The sequence below is a fragment of the Rosa rugosa genome, chromosome 5 (genome assembly GCF_958449725.1).
Source record: "Rosa rugosa chromosome 5, drRosRugo1.1, whole genome shotgun sequence".
Lineage (NCBI taxonomy): Eukaryota > Viridiplantae > Streptophyta > Magnoliopsida > Rosales > Rosaceae > Rosa > Rosa rugosa.
Window position 1 is genome coordinate 14,570,447 of NC_084824.1, and position 9,140 is coordinate 14,579,586.

Genomic DNA, 9,140 nt, shown 5'->3' on the forward strand with positions numbered 1-9,140 from the left:
ACGCAAAATCGCGTCGCTCCTCTGCTCCAATACAGTCGGCGTCGCGTGGAACAACCAGCGCCGGTCCTCCACTTTCTGCCCTCCCCGCGTCGGACGTTGCTCCATCTACTCCGGCCTCAGACCCTCCTTCAACCGCATCCCAAGGGACTGCAGTTCCACCGGTCGCAGATCCTCTACTCAATGCCTCTTCTCCGGCACCGGTCGTAGCTTCTTCTCCACCGTCGGTCGTAGCTCTACCGCCGGTCACAGCTCCTCCTCCACTGCCTGTCGTAGCTACCCCTCTACCTCATCCCATGGTCACTCGACTTAGACATGGTATTGTTTAGCCCAAAGAACGCACAGATGGCACTGTTCGATATCCTCTTACTCGGGCCCTCCTCACCTTGGTTGAAATAGTTGAACCCACATGCTACTCTCAAGCCTCTCAGAAACCAGAACGGCGTGTAGCAATGACAGAGGAGATCAATGCCTTGTTGAAGAACAACAAATGGACTCTGGTGCCTTCCTCCCCCACACAAAATACAATAGGTTGCAAATGGGTCTTTCGGGTGAAATGGAAGTCTGATGGCTCAGTTGAGCGTTATAAGGCCCGTCTCGTCTCCAAAGGCTTCTATCAACAGCAAGGTATCGATTATGATGAAACTTTTAGTCCTGTAATTAAACCTGCTACTATTCGTACTGTGATTACTCTTGCTGTGTCTCGGGGTTGGTCCCTTCGTCAATTGGATGTCAAGAATGCATTCCTTCATGGTATTCTTAACGAGGATGTGTATATGGTTCAGCCACCTAGTTTTATTGATCCGTCCCCGCCCACTCATGTCTTCAAACTCAACAAATCCCTTTACGGATTGAAACAGACACCTCGTGCCTGGTTTCATCGGATGAGTACATTTCTTTTATCTATTGGGTTCATTCAGAGTATTACTGATTCATCCTTGTTCATTTATCGTCACGGGCTGCATACAATTTATTTCCTGCTTTATGTTGATGATATTGTGGTTACGTGTTTGTTGATGATATTGTGGTTACGTGGTTACGGGAAGCGATGATCTTCTACTTCAACATTTCATTGATACTCTTGGGCGTGGTTTTGACATCAAGGATCTAGGTCTTCTCCATTATTTTATTGGTTTGCAGGTCACTACTCACTCTCATGGGCTCCACATTAATCAGATTAAATATGCCCACGATCTTCTCGCTAAACATGACCTCTTGTTCAGCAAGCTAGTGAGTACACCCATGTCAGCCAAGTCTGATCTTACTACCATTGATGGTGTTGTGCTTCAAAATCCTACAGTGTTTCGTGAACTTGTTGGGTCCTTGCAGTATCTCACCTCACCCACCCAGACATAGCCTTTACAGTTAACTTGGTTTCCTAGTTTATGAGTCAGCCACGTGTCCCTCATCTTGTAGCTGTCAAACGCATTCTCCGTTACATCAAAGGCTCTCTTGGCCATGCTTAGCTGTTCACTCCCCAGTGTCAACCGGTTCATCTTTCAGCTTGCTCTGATGCTGACTGGGCTGGTTGTCCGGACTCTCGTCGCTCCATATCTGGCTATCTTTTGTACCTTGTTTCCAACCTCATCTCTTGGTGTTCTAAAAAGCAGCCTACCATAGCCCGCTCAAGTGCCGAATCTGAGTATCGTTCTCTTGCCCATGCTAGTGCTGAAACAACTTGGTTAGGTTATCTACTGTATGAACTTGGTGCCCGGATTCAATTTCCAATTCTGTTACATTGTGATAATCTAAGCACCACCTATATGGCTTCCAACCCTGTTTTCCATGCCTGCACTAAGCATATTGAGCTCGATAACCACTATGTTGGTAAAAAGGTTGCTCGTGGTAGTCACCAGGTTTGCTTCATTCCTTCCAAGGATCAGCCAGCTAATTTACTCACCAAGCCACTTCACAAGTCTCGTCATCTCCTTTTTTCTGGCAAACTTGTCCATCCAGGACTGCCAAGTTTGAGGGGGGCTGTTAAAGATATCCAATCTTCTCCATTGAATAGCTAATAATATGGCTATAATGTTGTGCATCAGTTTTGATATCATTGTTAATGTAGTTTTATTGCTTCATGTAAAACTATCAATACATACTCCTATATATTGTACTGAATGTAATTGCACAAATCAATGAGAATGAATTTCTACAAAATACTTTTCCAAAAATTAGAAATTTCTTATGGAGAGCTTGTTCCAATTCTCTGGCAACCAAAGCAAATCTGTTTTACCATCACCTTTCTACCTTTCCAACCTGCCCTCTGTCTTTCAGCCCCAGACACCATTGAACATGTGATCTTTACTTGCCCTTTGACTACAGCAGTCTGGTTTGGGCACCCTCTTGGCTACAAAATTGCTTCGGCAACCATCACATCCTTCGATCGATGGATTGAGCAGCTTACTATTACTCATGGCTCTTCCCAGCACTCTAATGGTAAGCATCTTGGCACCATCATCAACTTCATCATTTGGGAAATCTAGAAACATAGTTGCTACTGTGTGTTCAATCTTCATTTACCTTCCCCCACTGAAGTCATTACTAAAGCTACTAACTCTCACTCTGAGTTTGTAACTTCCACCAAGAACTGGTCTACCGGGTGGGATCACTACCCCTATTCTTAAGTCAACACAGTGGATTCGCCCTGCTTTCTGGCTTCAAAATAAATGTTGACGCATCGTGGATTCAGATACATTTCAATACGGCTTGGCAGCATTAGTTCGCAACTCTAAAGTTTCTTGATTGATGGACTTTCTAGTCAAGCTTCAGCCCCTTCCTTTATGGTGGCCAAAGCTTTGGCTCTCTCCTTGGCATGCTGTTTGTGTTTGAAGCTACATTCAACAGCTCCAGTCATAATTGAATCAGACTCCCTCCCTCTAATCCAAGCAGTTCCTCGTCAACAACTCCTATTGGAATGGCTTGCCCAACCACGTACTAGTTTCGGATCTTCGACTCTTTGGTTGTGAGAACCCAAATGTCAGCTGGTTATAGACCAGCAGAGGTGCCAATGCCGCTGCAGATCATGTTGCTTCGTTGGCTCGTCGGAGGATGTGTCCGGCTAATTGGGTTCAACAGCCACCTCCCTCCATTTTGAATATTCTCGTGTTTGATGGAGACCCCCTTCCTCTGTAGCTGGAAGTTTCTGGGTTTCCACTTTCCAGTTTATTTGTTTTCTTCTATCTGTTTGTTTGCCAAAAAAAAAAAAAAACAAATAATGTCAGGCATCCAATGAGTCTACCAATTCAGGTCAGTCCTAGTATACAACCATAGTTAGGCCCTGTTTAGGATTGCTGCTTAAAAAAAAAAAAGTTAAAAAAAAAACTCATTTCTAAAATTTTAGATTTTATTGTGTTGGTAAATAAACAAAAAGAAGTTTTAATTGAAAATTATATGTTACTGGCAACAAATTTTAGAAGCGGCCCAAATGTTACTTTTAGAAGCTAATTTTGATCAAAACACATTCTGAAGTTGTTTTACGTAGTGATAGTGCTTTTAAAGTATTGTTTACCAAACATGAAACTGTTTGTTTGTTTGTTTTTTTTTTTTTTGACTAAGAGGACAGACTTTATTAATATAGCATGAAGTTACATTAGGTGTTGAGGAGTTCCTCAAGCATTGGAGTGTTAGTACGTACCACTCCAAGAGATAGACAAACCTGTGCTTAAGGCACAACGAGCAAGCTTGTTTGCGTCTCTATACACATGAGTAAAAAAGCAACCTAGTAAAAAGAGACAATGACTGCGAGATATCATCTACCAACCTCCCAAACGCTGACGTATTATCGCCATCTTTCTGAATAGCTTGAACGAGCTGTCTGCAAACAATCTGATTCAAGGACAACTATCTGATTCAAGGACAACTAAAGCTTAATGGAATTGTTCCACCAACTGGCACGCCAGACGACCTGCAAAACCTTCCACCACCACTGCTGGTAACAGAACACAATTAAAACGTGTAGCAGCCCCCGCGACAACACGACCAGACTCGTCCCTGACCACAACTCCAACTCCTCCTCTATGGGACACCCCATCAAAAGCTCCATCCAAATTTGCTTTAAACCACCCCACCGGTGGTGGGCACCAGGGCCTTACCCTACGACCAGTTCTGTGCAATGAAGTTGCCCGTGCATTCTTGAAAGAATTAAAGAAGACTAGTACTTGAAAACAAAGGCGTAGCTACACATGGGCTCCGGTGGGCTACAGCCCACCCCAAATTTTGAAAAAACATTACTTTGTAGCTTATTTTTAGTTTAAAAAATTAAATATTAAAAATTAGCCCACCCCAAATTTCTATACTTAGCCCATATGTTATTAAACTTAGTCCATATGTTATCTTTTTTCTTTTTTTGATAAGATATATATTATTTATTTTCTTGAGGTATTTAATTTGATTTTATTTTCTATTCTGCTTTAAGAGGTATAGTCGCATAAAAAGCTTGTTTTTTTAGTAAACTAGGTCAACTTTTTTCTCTTTTTTCTCTCGCTGTTTCTCCAAAATCAATCAGACCCAGACGAAAAGCTTTGGTTCTTCTGTCGACTGCCGTTTTCCCTCTTCACTCTTTAGGTTTAAGTTTATCCTCTATTTCTCTTGGGTATATGATTTTTGCACCTCTTTGATTTTTAATTCATATATTTTTTGTTTTTAGTTCACAATTGATTAATCAAATCCATTTGAGTCCTATTGTGCTATTGCTACTTGATTAATATACTAATTTAGCTTGCTGACTTTGTTTAAGAGGTGTACATGCTACTGGTATATATGTTTTTTATTGACCAACGTTTGACCCCATATGTATTGTTGGATTCTTTATCAGTTCTTAGATTGTATTTTTCTTTTTCATTAAGGTTTGGGATTATGGGTTTGCTTTTTTTGCTGATCAGTTGGCTCTTCGTTTTATCGTTTAATGAATTGTTAGAGTAGTGTTTTTGTTGTACTTTTGATTTTATAATAGTTGATTACTTGATTTTATTGTTGCATTTGTCAATTGATGATGGTTACATATTTAAATATAATGTCTGATCATAATAAACCAACCAAGAAAGCAAAAACTCTTGATTCATGGCTCAAGAAAATAAGAGAAGATCAGAATAGCAGTACACCACTTGCGTCTCATGAGCATCATCATGTCACTTATTTGCCGGTTTCTACAGCACCTCCAAAAAGAGCATTTTCAGCTATGAAACATATCAAAACAATATTGCACAACAAGATGGAGAATGACTTTTTGGTTGATAACATGATTGTCCGCATTGAAAAAGAGTTGGCCGAGGATTATGATACAGATTCAATAATTAAAGATTTTGTTTCTATTCAAGGGTGTAAGGTGTAATTTGAGTAGGTACGTTCTTTTGTCTTAGACTTCCGTTATCAAGTTTCTATCAAACGTTATAATGTTCATTTTTTTAATCAGTTAGCTATTTGATTGTTTGATATGTCTTTAATATAAGATGTGGTTTGTAAAACTTAAAAAAAAAAATTAAAGAATTAGTAAACTTTTATGAAAATATTTTTTTAGCCCACCCCATTCTAAAATCCTAGCTCCGCCATTGCTTGAAAATAGACTTGGTTGAGTGATTGAAATTTATTAGACCATACTCTTTTGTTCCTCTCTTTCCAAACTGACGAAATTAAGACAAGTAAGAGGGAGAAGTCCTCAAGTGAGGTAGCTGAATACCAATGCAGCAGCCAGGCCAAAACCGACCTTGAGTTTGATGAGTGCAGCAAAGAATGCAGAGATGGAATCATTCCTAATAGCTAGTCCAAAACTGACTTCATAGCTGATTATTCTCATAATACAGCAACAATAGTGTTTTTTTTATTTTTATTTTATTTTTTAAGTCACAGTAATCCAAAACTAGCCCTTAGTAATATTCGGGACAAAAATTAAACATGAAAAATATGTACGTGAATAATTCGATAAATTTTAGTGTAAAATATATATTTGAAAAAAATCGGCCATAAAATACGAAAAAGGAAAATTATAAAATTCAATACGTATGTGTTTAAAATGAAATACAGATGTAAAATACGGATTGAGATTTGTCATTTTCAGTACTTATATGTAGTTATATGATTTCGAAAACATAAGTTTTTAAGAAAAATCAAGGTGAATCATAGCTTTTCACAAATATTACCATTTCGATATACAAAACTTTAACACATCTAAGCTATTTAACAAATAGAAAGTATAAACAATACTATTGATTGTAATAATTACAAAAATTTAAAATTAATCTTAAACTCGACTATTTTAATTAAAAATAAAATAAATTTTTTTTTTAATGTTTGATGTTCAAATGAAAAATTTAAGAATAATACGTATTCGCGAATAATTCGGCTGACTTAAAAAAAGTGAATTTTTCTGAATTTTTTAGAATAATTTGAAAAATAGTTTTTTTTTTTTTTTTTTTTGTTGCAAAATTCGTTAATTCGCGAATTAACTAACTAGGTATACAACTGCACGTGGCTATGGTAGTCCACCAGTTCAAATTTAAAACTTTGCTTCAATTAATGAATTATAAATTATTTCCCTTATTTAGTTGTAAGGGCAAAATAGGTATTAAAAATGCTAAATGAACCATAATTGACGAGAAAAGATATGCTTGGCAGAGGAGGGCTAAGGCTTTTGCTCAGCTTTGAGCCTTTGGGCTTGGGCTTAAATTTAGGTTGTTTGGCTCTATTTTGTGGGCCTATAAAATGGGTGTCCTGCCACCCTCATTATTACTTAGTGATGAAAGTGGGCCTGGCCTAAAATGTGTATCTTTTTGGGTATTTGAGTAGATATATTATTTAGGACCAATCGTTTTCGGATCAAGATTGCTACAAGAATTGGTGATTACCTGAAATAAGATTGATTTTCTTTTTCTTCAAGCGGCTTATGGATAAAGAGTTTCTCTTATTTGTTTGTTAGAAAGTAACGTTCTGTTGGCACCACAACTTGCTTGATTGGTTAATGGGAGACTAGTTAATGATTTTGCCATAGAAGACGGGGAGTTGTTATTTGTTTATAAGCTCACTAAAATAGCGAGCTCAAATCAAATTTGTAATGCGTTGCATTTTCTTGATAGAGTTTTGAGATTCTTATTCGTTTCGTATTCAAGTACATGGTAGACTCTAACCCTTCTAACGGCTATTGAATATAATCAAATCAATATCCTTTCAAAAAAACAAAAAGTACATTGAATTCCAATTAAATTACACAATCAATTTTCAATGAGTTTGTAAAATAATATGAAGTTAACTTGATGCCAAGTCAAATATTACTAAAATATTAATTTAGCTACTCTCTTGGAATGTTCTGGCCTCTTCATGAGTCGTTACAACTACTCAATAATGTTTTGAACTACCTCAAAATGTAATTATGCAATACCAATAAAAGCTCATGTTATATCGCAACAAAAGTAACCATTTTTTTTCATCTGTTCTCTTGCAAAGAACCTCAAAACTCAGAAACACCCAAACTAATTAAAGCCAGCAAAAATAATTTGACTCTTTGTTGGGTGAAATCTTAAACATGTCTTATAATATATTGGAATAGATCAGAAATAGAATTATGGATCAAGCTCTTGCTCTACCATCTACTAAGACGCTAGCATATCATTAGCAAAAAATATATAATATTTTTCTTAATGATGGGACAAATGGTGAATGAGGTGTGCTTGACATGGAATACCACATCACATTGTGGCCTTGAAATTTAGCACTTAAACGATTATCTGAGATAAAATCAACCATACAAATTGGAGTAGAGATTAGGGATGACAATGGGGCGGGTTGGGCATGGGGATCACAATACCATCCCCATCCCCAGAGTCATTCTCCACGCCGATCCCACCCCCATCTCCAATAAAACATTTCGGGGATCGGATTCCCCATCCCCATTCTAATTTGGGATTAGGCCCCCAAACCCGCCTTGAATTCCTGATAAGAATTTAACAGATAATTTTTTTTTCATATTACATTTTTCAAAAGGGTGCTTCTATTCATACCTCCAAAATTGTCATTTGGACCTCCCTAGTTATTAGACCTCTAACTTACTTTTTCAATAAAGCAATTTGCTAACTACACCTCCAAACTTCTCCCAAAATACCCATAGCACTAAAATCTATATTCAACATAAGGTTATTGACAAAAGCTCAAAACTAAACAACTACCTCATCAAACTGCAATATTCAAATAAAAATTTGCAGTTTCAATATTTTCTTCCAGCTGGATATGGCCTATGGTTCACAATAGCAAGAATCAAAGCTTATTCTTTGAAACAGTGGGTTTTTGTTTTGCCTTACAGCCATATCAAAATTAAATGTGAACATGGATGGGTGTGATAGTATTCGATCATATATGTATCTAATATAATTCGTGCATTGTTTGGAAACATGTTCTTCAATTTCTATAATACAGTAGACTCATATAATATTGTAGAACCTTGGAATGTGCATCATTCCAAATTTCCTTAGAGATTAGAATCAAAGAGAAAATTGAAGGGTAGGAAATAATAGTGGTTTTTCTCCAAACTTTTCAAATAAAACAATGCACATGCTTCAACATTGGTGAACATTAAAATTGAGTAAAAGTTTTGTTTTTTGATAACTGGAGATTTGTAATCAGCAGACATGAACAAAGAGCAATACTAAAGATAAACTAAATTGCAGCATTCCCAAATTAGTAAATAAATGTCTTTTGTTATAAAGTAGAAAGAAGATGAAGAGAGAATAGTTAGGAGGAAGTAGAAGTATCTCATTCAGTCTCATTAGCCTCCTTTATATAGAGGTAGGGTTTACATAACTAATGAGTATTTACATGGACATCCACATAGATAATAATATTTACAACACTCCCCCTTGGATGTCCACCAATGAATGATGGTATTAGACACGCTTATTGTTGCCTCGTTAAAAACCTTGCCAGGTAACAAAAACCCAGTGGGACAAAAATAACCCTGGTCGAAGGACAAAAAGAGCATAACGCGCATATGTCCTAGGTAGCATGCTTCTGGATGCTCCCCCTGATGAGAATCTCCCCCTGATTGTTGCAAGCCTCATTTATGTATGCGATAAGCTACATGTACCATGTATAGTAGTTTGATGTGTCTATCACCGAAGTAAGACCATGTGTGCTTTGCATATCGGGGCTCATCACAAATT